Below are 18,685 nucleotides of genomic sequence, written 5' to 3' on the forward strand. Positions count from 1 at the left end.
TTTGGTATTTCCATAGTACCTGTTACAAATAATTGAGCTAATTAAGAAACAGGAAGCATACTCCATGTATATATGTGTATATATATATGTATAAACTCATTACTTCTAGTATTTCTCTTTTTGTATGATGAAAGATTAAATATTTTTGCTTCTCCAGTGGCCTTCTGGGAAATCTCATGAGATTGCTTTTAGGTGTAGAAGACATCTTGGCACTTTATTTATTTGTTGATTTGTTTTAAATTTTAGATCTGATTCTTATAAGGCAAACATAAAAAGGGCCAATAAAAATAATTGGTTATTTGATTAATACAGAATCATGGATGCTTGAAAAATAACAGCTTAGTTATCTAATTACTCAAAGTGACTGTAAAATATTTCAAAATATACCCAGAAGAATATAACAGAGTTGTGTATAACCGAGGTCAAAAATAAAGAACTTTGCTTTTTGAAATTTTAAATATAAAGTTTATCATAGTAACATAAAACACAAAAGTTTATGCTAGTAAAATATAGAATCTGTGCTATCTAGGCAGGTTACAAGGAAAGTTAAAAATCCCTTTACTATGCCTTGTTAAGGACCTTAACACCGATTTATTATTTAACAGTGAGAAAACCAAATTCTTCTTTTGCTTTAATATATTAATTGGAAATAAATTTTGATGAGTCACCTAATCTGTCTTTATTATATTTTGATTACACTCATTAAAACCGAGTGAATTTGTCAAAATTTTAACACATTTTAAGGTTTTCTTTCAGATTCAGATATTATAAACCAAGGTAAATAAAATTGACTTGTTTTAAATTAAAACTCTACTAGTTTTTATACTCCCTCAAGTTTTGCCTTTCACTGTGATCTTTCATATTCTGGAACAAACTGAGATGTGCTAGGAAGAATTTAGTCTCTTGAAAAGCAAACTCACATATACAGGTCCATTTCTATGTCAGTATTTACCCCTATTATTGTCTCAACAATCTATATTGATGATAACTTTTCATCAATGTATCTAACATTTTATTTCAAAGAAAAAGCTGTGCTAGTGGCAGGGGGTGATGCCTAGTTGAACTCTGATATACAAGCATTCTAGCAAACCAGCAAAGTTCATAAGTACACATAACATAACTTTCCACAGCTACACACATCCCTTTCACATCTTACACTGGTAAAAAATTAACAAGCTCATGAATAAGACACAAACATATATCCACTCTATAGAATATAGTAATAAGTACAATTATATAAACTTAAATTAGTCAATGTTCTTGTATTCTATCTTATGTGGAAATTATCTGGATATCCAAGTGTTACTAATTAATATTAGTCACAAGTTTTTGGTTTAAGATTATGGAATTTATGTTCAAACTGTCATACTACAAGGTATAATTACTATTGCTATAAACATTTTGTCACTATGGTTTAATTTATTAAACACAAATTTGTATTTTTTATTATCTTAAACATTACATAGAAGTAATCTTAGCTTATTTGATCAGTTAGTAAGAATAATAAGTTAGTCTAAATCTTATGAAAACAAATGTAAATTTATTTTACCATGTACAATCATAAATCAGAGAAAAGACATGATTTTTTCCCTTAAGCCAAAGTGAATAAACCCATCTGATTTATCCAAAGATTCACTTACGTGAATGTGGACTTTGAAATAGAAAATCTGAATGAGAAAATTTTTCTTTTTTTGAATAAAGTGCTTTATAATCTAACTTATTAATACCTCTCAAAGGTAAAAGCTTATCTCATTTATGAGCACATAGACAGAGGCAAATAGCCTTTGATCTATGATGTGAGCTACAGGTGTGAAGTTCGTCAGTCCATATTTCAGCATTGTTCCCCTTGCCAATCATCACTAAATATTTTCTTAATTGATTTGCACTCATGGACTGATCAGTAGATAGACAAAAGCATCTAACAACCAGATTCTGTCATCTTTCACCTGAAAGAATAGAATTTCTATTGTGAACTTGACAGATGTCACCAAATTCTCAATTTATGCTATCACCATTGCAGAAAAATTAACATCCTTTTGCAAATCAGAAACAAAAACCTACAATAAATTTAAGATCAGATGAAAAAATAGGGTCAGTAACTTTAATATTCTACTGGTTCTTGGTATTCACTCTTACAACCAGGAAAATGCATGCCTGGCTAAGACAATGTTAGAAAAGAATTTGAACAATGCAATTTAATGAATACATTAGGCATCTTGAGCATCTCAGTGGGTCCTCCAAAAACTGCCAGAGAATCATTTTTAAAAAAGTAAAATCATGACTTTCATACAAATATAAAATGAACACATGCAAAGTTTTTATTAATGAGGGAATTAGTAAGATGTTAAAGCTGGATATCCAGCCCTATCTTTGACTTCTTTTTTATTAACTTATTTTCTCTCATTTTTTAATTTGCTTTTAGTCATTCGTTTTAAATTTAGTTTACAAGTCATATTATATGTAACTGTCACTGGAAAATATGATCCAGTTTTCCTCTGTATGCCTAGAAAAATCAGAATTTTCTACACTTTTTTGAGAAGGGACCATTTTCTGCTTGCTTCTTCAAGCTGGGTATCACAGAAGTCTCTGTTGTTCAGTTATTATAGGTGTGGTATGTGTCTAGAAGTCATTAGCTGTTGGTTGCGGTGTTGACCGTTATTCAGATAGTATGACTATTAAAGTTTATTTAACTTCCTAAACAATTTTAAATTTTCTCTTGTGATTCACTTCCTATAAACGTCACAGAGACACCAGAAAGACAAACATAATAAAGTATAAAACTACTTTGATTTTTTGGGCATGTATTTTTTATATAAATATGAATGCATAAACAATATAAAAATCAAAGTAATTTTCTCTGGCCAGCCTCAGTGTTCAAAGAGAACATTTGAAGATCTATTAACTGCATGGTTTTAAATGTAAACTCTTAGCATTCTTTGACAACAAATATGTGTGCGTGCACATATATGTGTTGGAGGAATAATGTTTGAGCTATTTTTATACTTCAAAAACAGGTTCTGTACTTAAAATGGTTTATTCACCAGAGATAAAGTTTCATGGGATATTAAATATAATTTTTTTGATAAGACAAAATATATCAAAACTTTGGTTTCATATGAAAATATTTATAACGAATTATTCTTAAGTGTCAAAGGCTTTTAAAACATGAATTAGTTGACATCAAGAATCTTCAAAGGCAAGCACAGGGTAAATTCTATTTTCTTCCTATCATGGAAATTAATAGCACATATAGTCTTTGTTCAGCATAAAGGAAGCTACAAGGTGATCCTTACTTTGAAGGATTGCAAATATACAGAATTAGTGAGTAGTAAGTTTGTGATAGAGTTATAGCCATAATTGCTGGGAGCTCTAGCATTTGTAATATTCCCACACCGAAAGGAACACCAATGAGCTGTCAATCAGTGGTTGAGTTTATATACCTCCGGGGACCATCACCTGACAATGAAATCTGACTAGTGTCAGGCATGCCCAAGGCTTCCTTACCCAGTTTATCCTCTGTTCCTTTTTTGACAGCTCCAGAATGAAGTTTATTTCCTTCATTTAATGGATTTGTCATAAACCTTAATTGAATCTTCCAGATAAAGGAAATTTAGGACAACTTCAGTAGTCTAGCTTGTAGCTGTGCTGGATTCCTCAAGACCTGAATATCAATCTGGGCACTCAGAAGATAGGCTGGGATAATTGCAAATCAACCTTACCAGGTCTAAAGTATAAGTCCTTTTCTGGTGTTTCTAAAGGTTCAGACTTAAAATTTTAGGAAGGAGAACGTATTTCAGGGAAAGAATTTGTACTTGGAGGATCACATTCCCTAACCATTTTTCCCCCAAAAGAATATCGGATAACATTTAATAATCAAATTTACTATGAGGACACATATTCCTTAGGCAAAAGCATTTTGTAAATATAATATAATTACCTTTTGAAATGGCAACCAATCAATTTTAGTTTACTTTTATTAGAGTATTTTTCAAGATTGGAATAATCAAACGGATGCATACTCAAGATGTGATTTTTTGTAATCATGTAGAACTTTGAAATTGAGCAGGTTATTTGGGACATTTGTTAAAACATATATCCTGCTCAAATATCTGAACACATGTTTTTATGAGCTGACAGAAGAGGATTTTTGATACATATACTAGCATCTAAAATTGAATGTCAAAGAGTACCTGCATCTAAAAACCAAATATAGTCTACGATTTCTTTCCCATGGTCGATATTTTTTCTATTGAGTAATAAAAAAGTAGAAAACATCAGAGCTTTATAAATTGAGGTATTTCTATAAAGTGCTGGTTTAGTCAGTCTTAGAACTTGGGTATAATCAAATCAGTTTTCTTTTGAGTCGTTCCTGAAGTCATATTATGCAAACCAAGTTTTCTGGGGAATTGGAAAATACTATAGAGCAATGCTAGTTTTCTAGCAGAACAAAGATGATTGATGTGGAAAATTAATACCTAAGGATTGAAGGATATTTTGCTTTTATTTATGACTTTCTGAATAGGCAATTTCATTAATGCCCCTCTGCTTGAAATAAAATAGTTTTGTAAAACATTAAGTTTTGAGAACAATTTCCCTCAATGTTTTCAAAAAAATCCATGTATCAAAGTTTCAGAATTTTTATATTGTTTTAAAATTAGACTCTTAGCTTTACAATTGACATATCTCATTACTGTTTTTTATTCCTCTTGACTACTTGGTTTTCACTTTTTATAATTCTCCTGTTGCCCTAAAAGATATTGTAGTTATTTTAATAAAAGCATTTAGAAATTTAATAAAAATATGAATTAATAAGACTCATTTCTCTGCTTCAAAGCCGGACTTGACTTGTTTTTTTTTTTTTTTTTTTTTTTTTACAAAAATCATGTTATTAGTCTCCATGATAATTTAATCAAGTGGTATTGTAATTATCTGTTCTTGTAATTGTTTCTCCGACTAGAGTGGGACCTTCTTAAGAGCAGGTAACATGTTTTGAAATCTATATATCCAAGCAGGAGCTTAGTTTCTGGTCTGTACAAAATGCTTAATAAGTGTTTGTTGACCAACTACCTAAAGAAATGAAAAAGGAGGAGGCAAGATTATTTATTATTAAGAGATTCTTAGAACTACTTGTAGTTATGATCGCTTTAGAAATTAGGCTGGGCTAGATGAGCATAATAGAATAAAGTCAAAAAATGACTTATCTTTAATTTTTAGGTCCTGAATTGTAAGGAAATTTCTAAATAGAATAGCTTTTGACACATTTCTAAACTCAAATGGCTTGGAAACTGTTGGTAACAATAACATAATCTTGAGCAATAATATTAAAAACTGAGGTAAGCTTTTAATGTACTTTTAGAATTATTTAGTCACTAACATGACATATAATGATTATTGTCATGTGCTAGATCAGTAAGGGAGATTTGGATAACAATAATAAGTAACTCTGATTCAAAAAGTATTAAACAAGGATATCTCTTCTCATGATTGGAAGTCTGGAGGCATCATGTATCTCAGATGTCAGTGATGTTATCAGGACCTTGTTTCCTTTCATGTTTCCACTCTGGTGTTCTCAACATTGACTTTATCTTAACGCTGGTTTTTCTTGAGATCACAAGATGCCTGCTATAGTTCCGTACATTAATTCCAGACGTGATAATGTTCAAAAGAAGAGGAATACATCTTTCCCTTGGTTTCTATTTTCCAGAGCAAGGAAACATTTCCCAGAATTGCTCCAAAATACTTTCTCTCATGTTCCATTGGCCAATGCTGAACCCTATGCTTATTCCTAAAGCAACCATTAGCAATAGCAATGGGATTATCTTGATTGGCTTGCTTCAGTGGTTTTCAATCCTGGATGCAATTTAGCATCATGGGGAGATTTTAAAAATATCAGTGCTTGGGCCACACTGGATTAATTGAATCAGAATCTTTTGATATGTCCTAGAAAATCCCAAGGTGATTATATTATAACACATGGTGAAGGTTGAGAACCAGGAAGTTAATGGACATCTAAGGTGAACTTGTGATCATGATTGCCACAGTTATCTCTATACACTGAGGCTTTTGACCTCCCTCCAGTGCTGTGAACTGAAATGGAGAAATTGTTGATTAGCATTCACTCATTGGCATTCACTCTTTCACCTAGCTTCTCTTATGGATATCAGTATATATATATATAAGACAGCTGATTAGGGTTAGAATCTGTGAACTGTGAAGATGATTGGATTGAGCAAAAATTAAATCCAGGCCTTAGCAAAGAATGGTAAGTTGAACTAATCAGTCAAGAATGTTCCCAAAAGACTTCCTAAAAATTTACATTCTTGGCCAGTTGAGGTGGGTCACGCCTATAATCCCAGCACATTGGGAGGCTGAGGCGGGTGGATCACCTGAGGTCAGGAGTTCAAGACCAGCCTGGCTGACACGGTGAAACCCTGTTACAGGTGGGTGCCTGTAATCCCAGCTACTCAGGAGACTGAGACAGGAGAATTGCTCGAACCTGGGAGGCTGAGGTTGCAGTGAGCCAAGATTGTGCCATTGCACTCCAGCCTGGGCAACAAGAGCGAAACTCTGTCTCAAAACAATTAAAAAATTACGTTTTTTTCTCTCTTTCTGAAATGTTTTATATAAATATTTAAGCCAAACCTTCAGATAATCTCATTAGTTCCTTTTCCCAGTCATGCATTCCCTAATAGCAAGGATAAATATCTTACATGGACTTAGGTGTCAGAAACAACTGGGTCAGCTGATGCTACTTTTATAACTTCTCTAAGCCTCATTTTATTTATCTATAACACTGGCATAGTAATTTTTTTAGCAGAGAATAATTTTGAAAATTAGTTTATGAAGAAAAAGTCCTTGGGCACAGTAAGAGCTCAGAAAATGAGCTAATGATAATAAACAGACCTGCATTTAATAGATGATTGCTAACTCATTCCTAATATACACTCAAATAACATATTTATGTATTATTCCTGTGTCTTGATACTGCTTGCCAGGACCCTTTCCTCTCCTCTGTTATATATGAGGTAGTTTTTTTACTTGAGGTAGTTTTGTTTAACTATGTTATCTATATAAATACTGAAATCTTATTAATTTGAAATTATCCTTCTCCTAAATTAATTTTATTCACAAAATATACTGTTCACAAATTTAATTTGTGTACTTGTCTTTCCTTTACTCTGGTTCCTGATGGGACTTGAGTGGGCAATTTTTTTTATTTTGGCTTCTCATTGATTAACTGTGCTTATAGCACACATCCATTTTGTCTTTTAAGAATATTTCTTTATTACCTTTTGCCTGAATCAAATATTTTCAGGTTGACTTGAATGTGTGTTTTCAGAATATATTTTAAAAGGTCCCAATGCCAAAAAATATTGGCTGCAATTTTATCAACACAAAAGTAATGGATGTGACAGTTTGAAAAATCTGCAAAACACAGGAATGCCATTTCCAGAGGACTGTTTTGTTTTTAATATATAAAAAAAATAAACTACTCTCCAATGATTTCTGTTCCCTGGAAATGCTGAATTCCTTTCACTCTGGTGAGCCGTCTATGCTCTCTTGCTTCTGGACCTTCCTGGGCTGTGTCCTCTTTCTTAACTAATTGTCCCTTTTCCACCTGATTACCTTCTGCTCTTTCTCACCCTAGCTTCTGCTTCCCAGTCTAAACAGCTTTTCCCAACAACTCACTTCTGGTCCCATCTACTGATTTCTATGCCACCTCCTATTAGTGTAACATGGTTAGACAACAAAATTGTTTAACTTCCCCTTCTCTAAACTCTGATGCCCTTAAAGGGCATCGTTATAGCCCGGTATGTAGCATAGTGCTGGACATATTCCCACACTACATGGAAACTCTGTTTTCTCTCATGATAAACACATGACAGGCCAGTAGAATAAAGGGTAGATGATCATGCATCTTCAAAATATGCTGTTTGCCTATGGATTTATTTTTCCTAAAATCCTCACAACAGCAAGTATCCATCTCATTTTATTGAAAATTTTTTCTATGTCACTGATATAAAACTTACTTTTTGCTTTCTTTTAAGTACAATTGGTATGTTTTCCTTCATTGTTTTAGGAGGTAATCTTTTTTATTTCCCCCTCCTGTCTGGTGAAGTTGTATTTCTTACTTTTTCAGCACTTTATTCTAAATCCTACCCTGTCTTTGGGGAGATTTATCTTGTTTTTCCCTACTGAATGACTTCTTCTGAGCCTGTTGCTATCATGTACAGTGATTTGATTTTGAGATTTCAAGGAGAGAGTTTCAATTCTAGGCATTGGTTTTAGCAGCATGACCGTAGAGTGCTTTAGTCATTCTTTAATGCCAAGTCTTTTCTCTGTTCTGTTTTTGCTGAAGGCATATAGATTTTACAAACTTATTGGGCTTTTGAACACAAGCATCCCAGCAAGAATTCTCTGGGATGTACTTAAGATGTGTTCATTTTGGATTAATAAAATAGGATTTTCTTTGACTTAAAAATATACTTTCCTGTCACAATTATACTGTTTTTTCCCTAAACTATATTGCCAACTTAATTTTTTTCATCTATCTATTTTAATGTATTTTTAAAATTTATCTCATTTATTCTTTAATAGGACATTACACATTTCAAATAATATTGTGATTATTGCCTTCTAAAATTTCAGAAGAGTTGAGGAAAGGTGGCTAGCAAGAGTAAATCATTATTTAAACTACGTCATTATATTACACTTGATAAGTGAAGAAAATGCATTTGAGGATATTGATTTTTAGTAAAGTACCTGTTATAGAAAGGGTCTCATAAAATTTTCTTAACCAAATTAATTAAATGGATTTAGCTAGAAACATCACACATTAGATTAAAAATTGTCCCAAGTATCACAAACCAGATGATAGTGATATTGCATGTTAAAATAGGTAGCTTAAATTGCAGTTAGTAGAAAAACTCTGCTTTGAATTTTCCATAACTTCGTTATGAATGTCATGGAACTGAAAACAATTGATAGAAAATTCAGTTTCTATGTAACTGATAGAAAATATCACTGAAATCTTGAAATTGTATGAAGTTATTGTGGAGAGTTGTAAATATGGTCATAGAACAACAAAACAAGGTTAATTTGAAAAAAATGGAATCAAAATGGAGAGGATAAAATTTCATTTATTGACCACAAATGATAATTTAAAGAAAAGTGAATAGTTTTAATGTTCCAGGTTTCTTCTTTTATGCTTGATCTTCTGCCGTGACATTCTGACTGAGAAGTCATCTCTTGGTCCTATGTCCGTCTCTCCTCACTCCTCTCAGAGAAGCCGTCTACTCAGCAGGCTTCAGAGGATACACCTGGGTTGACGACTTGTTCTCTGGAGGCGTGATGCCTTCTATGTCACACTCCAGGTTTCTCCTCTCACTAAACTTGTTTATTTCTGTAGTGTCCTGTATATTTTAAGCTTATTTTTTCTTTCTCCATTATTCTTCATGTTCAATTAATTCATCTAATGGGTCCCGTTACTTCTTTCACAGCATGTTTTTCTCATGGGAAACATATAAATCTCTGTAAATAGTTTTCTAGCAGTTTCAGTGACCCCAGATTATCAGTGACCCCTTTAATCTTTTTTAACCTTTTGAGGTTGATATTATCCAGATCCTCCAGAATATATGGTGAACATCTTTGTTTCAGTCTAGTTATTTGTAACAATTTATATTTCCTCTAATATTATTGAAATGCCCAAAAGTCATATGTGCACATGCATGTATGTGTATTAAAACTGCTGTCTGTGCTGTAACAGAAATGATTCTGAGGAATGTATGGAAAGTGTAATGAAACCTTGGTAATTTGTGAAAAGTATAGTGAAGATAGGCTTGGACTGAGGTAAAGGAAAATACCATAAAAAGTAAATATCTAGGTTTCCACAAGAGTGCAGTAAACTACTGAAGTCAGACCAGCAAAGACTGGGAGCAAGGCGTTGATGAAGCGGGCAGCAAATTAAAGACCTGAGGGCTTCCCCAGAGCCCAGCTCACGGTGGTAGGGTTGGTGGACATTCATCCTGAAGCTTGCTTTGGTAGTGAAGGTGGAAAGGCAAGGCTGGAGTTACGGTAATGGGCCATAATGAGGTGAATAAAACAGCTCATGAGAGGAGGTTCTCCTTCAGCTACCTTCAGTCTGCCATAACAAACATCAGGCTTTCCTTTTCAGTTTTTCAACCATAACTGGGACAGCATGGGCCCATTAAACTGTAAGAGAGGGTAGAGAAATATATCACCTTTTTCAGCCTCTGTAGTGATAGTGAGAAAGGGAATGTGTGTTAAACAAATGGCAATGTCTGTCTTTATAGAAATCCAGACTAGAGCAGTAACAGTGAAGGACGTTGAAAAATTTGTCCAAGAACTGTCTCCTATAAAAATGCTCATCTCAGAAAGATTTAAAAGTTTAGGGTACTCTGTAATATATGTTTTAAAAACATAAGATAATTTTAATGTTTACCTGTCTTCTAAAATATATAGAATTAATGGAGAATCTTCAGTTTATTATATGAAACCTAATAGAGTGCAGGAAAATAGAAAACTACATACGAATATAGTTTAGGATGAGATAAACATTTAAAAATAAAATATTAACAAATTGAAATTAGCTATATATTAAAGAAGTACTATAATGAGATTAAGTGGAGTTCAGTATAGTGTCATAATTGATTCCATGTTATATTTCTACAAAAATTTTCTAAGGACTGAAGGGTACATTTGAATAAATGTGAGGAATGTAAAATGCCTAGAATAAACTTAATAAACCTTCTGACATGGTTTTAAATATTCCCTTATGTGGCAGTACTTCAGGAAAAGCAAATATTTGCTGAGCATTTTCTTTGTACTAGAAACTTCATAGGTAGACTATCATCTAATCCTCTTAAAAATTCTCAAAATAGGCATTATTCTGTCTCTTTTTTTCTTTTTTTCTTTTTCTTTTTTTTTTTTTTTACAGATGAGGAAAGTGAAGCTTAGAGAGGTTAATTAAACTTACCTTAAGTAACCTTTGTCAGGTCTTGGATTTGATCTTGTCCTTTTTAGACGCTTCTAAATAAGCTTATTCATGTTTCCTGGGTGGTGGCAGCAGATATGTGACTCTGGTGTCAGAGACCAGAGACCTAATTACTCATGGCACATGCGCATCAATGTATTTGCACTGCTTCACCTTCAGCTGCAGTCCCATGGAGGGCAATGTAATGGGTTCAGATTTATTATCTGCACTCACGTAGGTTTGTGTTGGAACTGAGCAATACAGTGGTTGGGGAATCTACCACTTTTGTAGCAAGAGTAAGCAAGCCTGTTCTTTGTCAGAGTTGTGGAAAAGAAGACAGTACTTCATCTCTTAAAGTTATCGGCTGCATAACAACTCTGGGTAATGGATTGGGTAAAAGAGTAGTCAGGGCCTTGCAATCTTGGCATTATAAGATGTGTGAGAAAAGCTAGAGGTCTGACTACATTGTCTTAATAACCTTCACCTCTAAATTTGCTTACCTCAAATTTTAGCAGTCGTAATTCTTTGACTAGTATCTCATGCTTGTGATAAAAGTGGTTTTTGTTTGATACATTGATTCTTTTGAAATAAAGTTAGCAAATGAAGTCTTACTTTCCTGGATTTATATTCTAATACTAGTATATATTGATTTGTAAAATCAGGAGATGTTTAAATTATTTAGAAAAAGAAGTTTGAGATTTCCTTGGTATTTTTAGTCCGTTAGTCTAAAAGGGACATTTAGGCTTTATTGATCATGATGTTGCTCATTTCAAAGAAAACAAAACATTTTGAAGAAAAAGTATAAAACTAATTTAAAATGAATACAGAATTTATACTTTGTGCAGTGATGTGCAAACTCCAAACCAATGGCTGTATCATAGTATTTAAGAATAAGTGGGCATGTGATATGGTTTAAATTTAGCATAATTCACCTTTCAGACAGAGAATATATCTGTGTCATTAAGTAATTTATTCATGACACCTTTCCCAATTTCATGTCCAACAAGCTCTTTAGACACAAAGGCTTTCCATTCTGCCAGATCAGTTTCTGCAGCTTTAATATTTACCTATGTTTAAAAACTGTTCCCTTCCTTTTAAAAGAAAGTGTCAAGCTAGCAACTTAGAGAACAGGTATTGCCAAGGGAAAAAAAAGTTGTGGTTTTTGGAAAACTAGACAAAATAGAATTTAGAGCTAAGATTTGCTAATTGGAACGGTTCTTAGAAACAAGAGTGTTTTGAAGAATGTTTTTCTCAGTATTGTGTAAGAAGCAGCAATTTCTGTCCTGCTGTTGTACTAAGAGCATGTCACATGACTTACTTCTTCTGTTCAAAGAAGCCAGTTTGCTAAGGCAGGAATTTGCTTATCATTTCTATTCTGTGACTAACATTAGTCCTTTACCTAATCTTCACTTTCTAGTTGCTGGCTCTGGATGGCTTGGTTAACAACTCCAATGTAATTTCTGGGTTGCTGTTTGCATTTAATAGGTATTAAATTAAATGTGCAATTGGTCGACTGGAGATAAAAGTATCATTGAGCTTTTGGCAAAAAAGCTTGAAGCATATATTACATTCCAATGGGAAAACCATTAGCTTTAATAACTGAATATGATTTGTTGGCATTTATTATCCTTGTCAGTATGCTAATGCTCATTAGATTTTTAATGACAGGATGGCAGTAAAAACATGGCATAGAGTTAAAAATGGACATTAATTAGGGTATTAAAATGTCCTTATTTATGTAGTTGTGAAGAGGAAAGCTGGTAATTGAAGAAACACTTTGATAATAGAAACAAATACAGATTTTAGCTATGGATGAACAGAATTATAATAAAGCACTATGTAATAAGTGATAAAACATATAAATTATTGGTGCTTCTAAAGAGGCTTTATGGCATAAATTTAGGGTAGTTAATAACAAATAACAAATTTGCTGGTATTTAAAAATTCTGTCTTCACTACACACTGGCCATAAACTAAAACTCTGTGAACTTAAACTTTCTTGTTGGTAAAATGAGAATGAAAGGTAAATGCAATACTCCGTATAAACCATTTAGCATATTCCCTAGCACACAGTAGGTAAACAATAAGTTATCTGTTATTATTTCTAATCAAGCAAACTAAGAATGTGGTAAAAATACAGCTTCAATCTAAATCTTTAACTGCTTTTGGCAAGTCTGTTCATTGTAGTGTATTTTGTTAAAACCTTTAGAGCCCAAACACTCAGATTTCATGCATGTCTCTTCAGCAATGCTTCAAATAAATTAAACTCAATGACCTTTATCAAGTGCCATTCCTTGGGGCTTGTGCCAGGTGTATGGATACACATATGAATGAGAAATAGCCTCTGACTTTAAAGAGGCATTATTAAACTATTAGCAAGTTTAGTAATTTGGATTTTGTTCAGCTTTTACTGAAATCTAAAATTTGTTTGTTTAAATGAAAAGTGTCTATTTTATCCGAGTTACTAATGCCTAGCTATAAAATAAATATGTAAATGCATGTAAAGTATATACTCTTAAATTTCCTAGAAATGACCCAGTATCATTGTCTCTTTTTATTTATGGTACATTTCAAGATGGCAAAAGTACAAATAAAACTAACATGTTTTTGTGGTTCACATAGAGTGAAGAATTGGGGGAATTTTGAATGCTTACGTAGCTATTCCTTGGTGAACAGCTCTAGCCTAAGCTACGTTTCAGCTGTGGTAAATGTGCAGGTTGGTAACAGAGCTCCCAGCTGCTCACTATTATCAGTTGCTCAAACCCAAAACCAAAAGTCAGAGAAACCTAAGATTAAATCTGGTTCCTTTATTTACTCACAGTAGGACATTAGGCATATTACCTAAATGGGATAAGCTTCAGTTTCTGCATCTGTAAAATGGGGACAATGATAGCCTACAAAATATATTTGTGGGCTACCAAGACTGTACTTAGCATAGTACTAGACTATTTAGAAGAGTATTTACTTAGCACAGTGTAGTCCTGGCAGATAGTACTGTTTATACATAGTCTTATCAAACTCTCACACCCACTGTACTTAGCACAGCCCTGGCACATACATAGTAAGTGCTGTGAAAATTCATTTTTAAAAATTGAATTATTCCCTTTTTGGTCTTTTTTAATGTGACAGGAAAAGTTTCAGTGATTGAAGGGTCCTTCTCAGAAATAATTTGTCTTTTTTTTTAACTTATTTATTATACTTTAAATTCTGGGGTACATGCACATGTCTTTAATTCCTCACCCTTAAGACCAATTTAGAGGACCTCAAAGTAAATGGCATAATAGCATGAGACAAAAAATATTTATTGAAAATGCAACATTGAATAATTCATTTAATCTAATCCACAACTTACACTGCATGATTTTTAAGGTGTATAGGAATATTAACAAATTTGATTTGAAATCTGGAGAAACAAACATAAGGCTCTCTAAGGATGCATATGGTGCTAGGTCAAAGGATGAGAGCGTTTCAGTGAATCCGAACGCTACTCTGTTTATTACGGAAAAGGAATGGTCATATGAGACACACAGGTGTTTCTTTCCAGATGCGCCAAGAACTGTTGAAAGTGTGACTCTGCTGTATAAACAGGATTGGCTGCTTTAAAATCTAACTTGATCCTTTCAACATCATCTACATAGCCTCTCCCTGAATTTTAGCCTGATCGGCTATGTGCCATAGCTTTCTCCACTAATCCTTAGCCATGTAACCACGAAAACTCTTCAGTCTTTTGAGATACTTCCTGGAAGCCTTAGCTGATATAGTCCTCTCATCACTCTTGTAGAACTCCATATAAGTTATCACTTGGCCCATGCTCCTATTTTTGTAATAATAATATTAGTAATAGTACTAATGTACTACAGCCTTACTGTGTGCCAGGAATTGCATTCAGGATTTCAAATATATTTTCTCATTTTATTCCCACAAGGATTCTTTAGTAGCAAGTTGAAGTTACGGCTAGTTACCCATTCTGGATAGTTATAATCTTGCCGAAGGTACTGGAGGGTGTAGAAAGAAACCGCGAGCCAAATCTAAATAGTTTTTCAGGTACAGAAATTCACTTGTGGACATTCAGCTTATCCAAATACAAATAAGGTACAGTCCTTGGCCATGAAGCACTCACATTCTGGGAAGAGAATCAGATAAATAAATAACTGTTAGGTTGAGACATGAAAATTCTCATTTTTGTAGATCAGATTGGTCACATGTAAAGCATTTCATTTGTTTAACTTCATATTATACATAATAAGGATGCAAAAGCATCAGTGTTTGCTTTAAGAACTTGAAAAGAATAAGAGAAATACTTCTAGAGTTCATAATGCAATTGTTTATTTTACAAGTGTATATAAATTTAGCCCCAGAAATTATTTATTCAGTATTATGAGAAATATTTATTGTAAGAGAAAAATACAAAGCTCTAAAACCACAGTGGTTAGATTATATGAAGGTAGAAAATAAAAGAAGGTTGATCTATGTTAAGTGTTTCTGTTATAAAAAACATACAGACTGAAATTGTCATTAATTTTTCACATTTGTTGCTAATAGGATACACATGAATTTTAGTGACTCCCCATAGGAACAGACATTGTCATTTTTTCTTGAGATGGAGTCTTGCTCTATTGCCCAGGCTGGAGTGCAGTGGCACTATCTTGGCTTACTGCAACCTCTGTTTCCCAGTTCAAGTGATTCTTCTGCCTCAGCCTCCTGAGTAGCTGTGATTACAAGTGCCACCTCACCTGGCTAAAAACAGACATTTTCAAAGACTATTTTTAACATATATTTTTTTTAAATTTAAGGGGAGTAATAGCCCTAAGAATTTCTGATCTTCCATGGATGAAACAATAGGTTAAGCATTCAGAATAAAATGTTGTGACTAATGTATTTATGATATATTTTTCACATATAATTGGTCCTTTAGCTTTATTAATGATACTTCAGATAAGGACAATATTTCAATATGACAGTGGTACGAAGTGAAATGAATTGCTTTTTCTAGTACAGTTAAAACAAAACTTGACCAGGGTGATAGCAGAATATCTGTAGGGAATACTGAATGTCAGTCAAACTAAAAGAGACAAATAGGATGTCCAGAGATCAAAATGTATAAAAGTAATAATAAGCCTTTCCATTTGTGTCATTCTTGAGGACATCTCATTAAATAGATGGGACTCTGATTCTAAGGCTAAAAGCCATTATCTCTTTGTTCGAAGTTAGATCTCTGCTGCCCAGCACAGGCTTATTCAGAAAAAGTGACAGTAGCTGTTTAAATTAACTAATGGAATATATCAGAGTATAGACTTTTAAGTCTAATGATTAATTTTATTAAAAATTAGAAAATCTATACAGGCATGAAGGCATTTGTTATATTTGTGGAAACAAATCAGTAAAGATGAAAATTCATGTTACAGAGAGGAACAAAAAAGGAACCGGTGACTAAGATTAAATGCTTTATTTTATTCGTTCAAATGCACACTAATGAATATAATAAGATTCATTTTAAAGACTGTACATTTTATTAGATGATTAAAAAGTTGATAAACAGATCTTTAATTTATTGTGTTTTATTGAATAAACTAAGTAACATTTGAGAGGGAAATAGGCAACTTTTCAGATTTTAACCATAGCAAACTCTTAGTTTGGGGTGCTGTAACAAAGTAGCATAGACTGGGTGTCTCATAAACAACAGAAGTGTATTTTTTACAGTTTTGGAGACTGAAAGTCTGAGATTAGGGTGTCAACATGGTCGGCTTCTGGTGTTGTAGACTGCTGATTTCTCATTGCTTCCTCACAGGGCAGGATGACATGAGAGAGCTCTTCAGGATCCCTTTTACAAGTGTAGTAATCCCATTCATGATCTAATTACCTCTCAAAGGATCCACCTCATACTCCTATCACATTGGGGGCTAGAATTTTCACATAGAAATGTGAGGGGGGACACACATTCATTCCTTAACAGATTACACTGATCTGCAGAGAAATGCAGAGGTAGAGGCTCAGTGAAACGAAAGTGAAAATAACCTGGAAAACTTCATCTTTCTTTTGATTAACTTGTGATCTTGAGCCAGTGACTTAAAGTCTAAAGTCTCACAGCTGCCTCCTCATTCACCTTAATCCAAACAGTACAAAGACAAATATATAATTTTACGTATTAACTTTACCATAATTAGGTACATGTAAAGGAAATGAAATTCAAAGTTGGTTAAGAAAATGCCTAGAAGGTAGTACATTTCCAGGTGTACCTTGTACCAAATTTGGAGACCAAATTGTAATCTTCTATCCCACAATTTCTCAGCCACCACATACTCTGGCAACTCAGCAGAAGGCCTATTGAGGGAAGACCATAAGCATGGAGGGGAAAAGGTTTATTCTAACTTAGCTCTGGTATCCCAGGAGTTGCCATCAATTGGAATCATGAGGTTAAGTTTGGTGATTTGAAGAGGAGACTTGGCTTTGAATTAGGTTGTTGTCAATACCATGATTCCAGAGAATTCTAGCCATTTGTCAAAGATATGGAAATCATGGACCACCCCCTAGAGGAAGGAGAGCTGGCAAGACCCACGTAGGAGGTCAGGGAACTGTGTGGATTGAGATGGTGACCTGCCCCATTGATGTTGGGGTTGGTCTTATTACTTGCTTTGACCAATGAAATGTTAGCAGAAATGACACAAGCAAGGGTTTTAGAAGTTCCCGCCCTATTTTGTGCTCTGCAGACCCTAATAAGACCCTCAGGTAGATCATGTATGTAATGCAGATCTGAGTCCAGCCCACAGCCTAGGGCAAAGGCTGACGCATAGCCTGAAGCACAGCTGCCCAGTTGGCTGAGCCCAGCCCTCTTCAGTGGACTCACAGTTGATCCTCAGACACATGAGTGGGGGAATACATCCCTGTGGTTGTAAGCCACTGAGTTTTGGATGGTCTTTTTTTGGGAGTGTACTGTTGCAATATGTGACAGATAGAATTACCAAAGTGTGTTGTGCATGTAATTTCCTCTCAGCCTCCTCTCAACATTATCCCTGAGTATTATTAATTCCTATTAGTAGAAATTTTCCCAGTAATAATTTTTCATTGTTACCTGCCTAGCTGGTGGCTTTATTCCTGAGGGTTCTCAGTCCTAGTTCACCTGACAGAAACACCAGGGAAAAAGATAATAATTGTATTAGACCTTTCTTGCAATTGCTATAAAGAAATACTGAGGCCAGGTGCAGTGACTTACACCTGTAATCCCAACACTTTGGGAGGCTGAGGTCGGCAGATCACTTGAGGTCAGAAGTTTGAGACCAGCCTGGCCAACATGGTGAAACCCTATCTCCACTAAAAATACAAAAATTAGCCAGGCGTGGTGGTGCATACCTGTGGTCTCGGCTACTCAGGAGACTGAAGCAGGACAGTTGCTTGAAGCTGGGAGGCAGAGGTTGTGATCAAGCCACTGCACTCCAGGCTGGGTGACAGAGCGAGACTCCACTTCGAAACAAAACAAAACAAAAGAAAAGAAATACCTGAGGCTGGAAACTGGGTAATTTTTAAGAAAAGAGGTTTGACTCATGGTTCTGCAGGCTGTCCAGGAAGCATAGCGCCAGCATCTGCTTCTGCCTCCCCAGGAAGCTTATAATCATGGCGAAAGATGAAGAGGGAGCAGGCTTCTCATATGGCAGAAGCTAGAGTAAGAGAGAGTAGGGGAAGGTGCCACACACTTTT

General features: G+C 34.2%; 1 long non-coding RNA gene across 2 annotated transcripts in view; it reads left to right on the forward strand.

The window, feature by feature from the left end:
* LOC105728785 (uncharacterized) overlaps window positions 1-18,685 on the forward strand; it is a 504,990-nt gene that overhangs the window by 67,135 nt on the left and 419,170 nt on the right. The window lies entirely within an intron of this gene.

Source organism: Aotus nancymaae, unplaced genomic scaffold, assembly GCF_030222135.1.
Source record: "Aotus nancymaae isolate 86718 unplaced genomic scaffold, 86718_ANA_hifiasm-v0.15.2.pri h1tg000062l, whole genome shotgun sequence".
NCBI classification, from domain to species: domain Eukaryota; kingdom Metazoa; phylum Chordata; class Mammalia; order Primates; family Aotidae; genus Aotus; species Aotus nancymaae.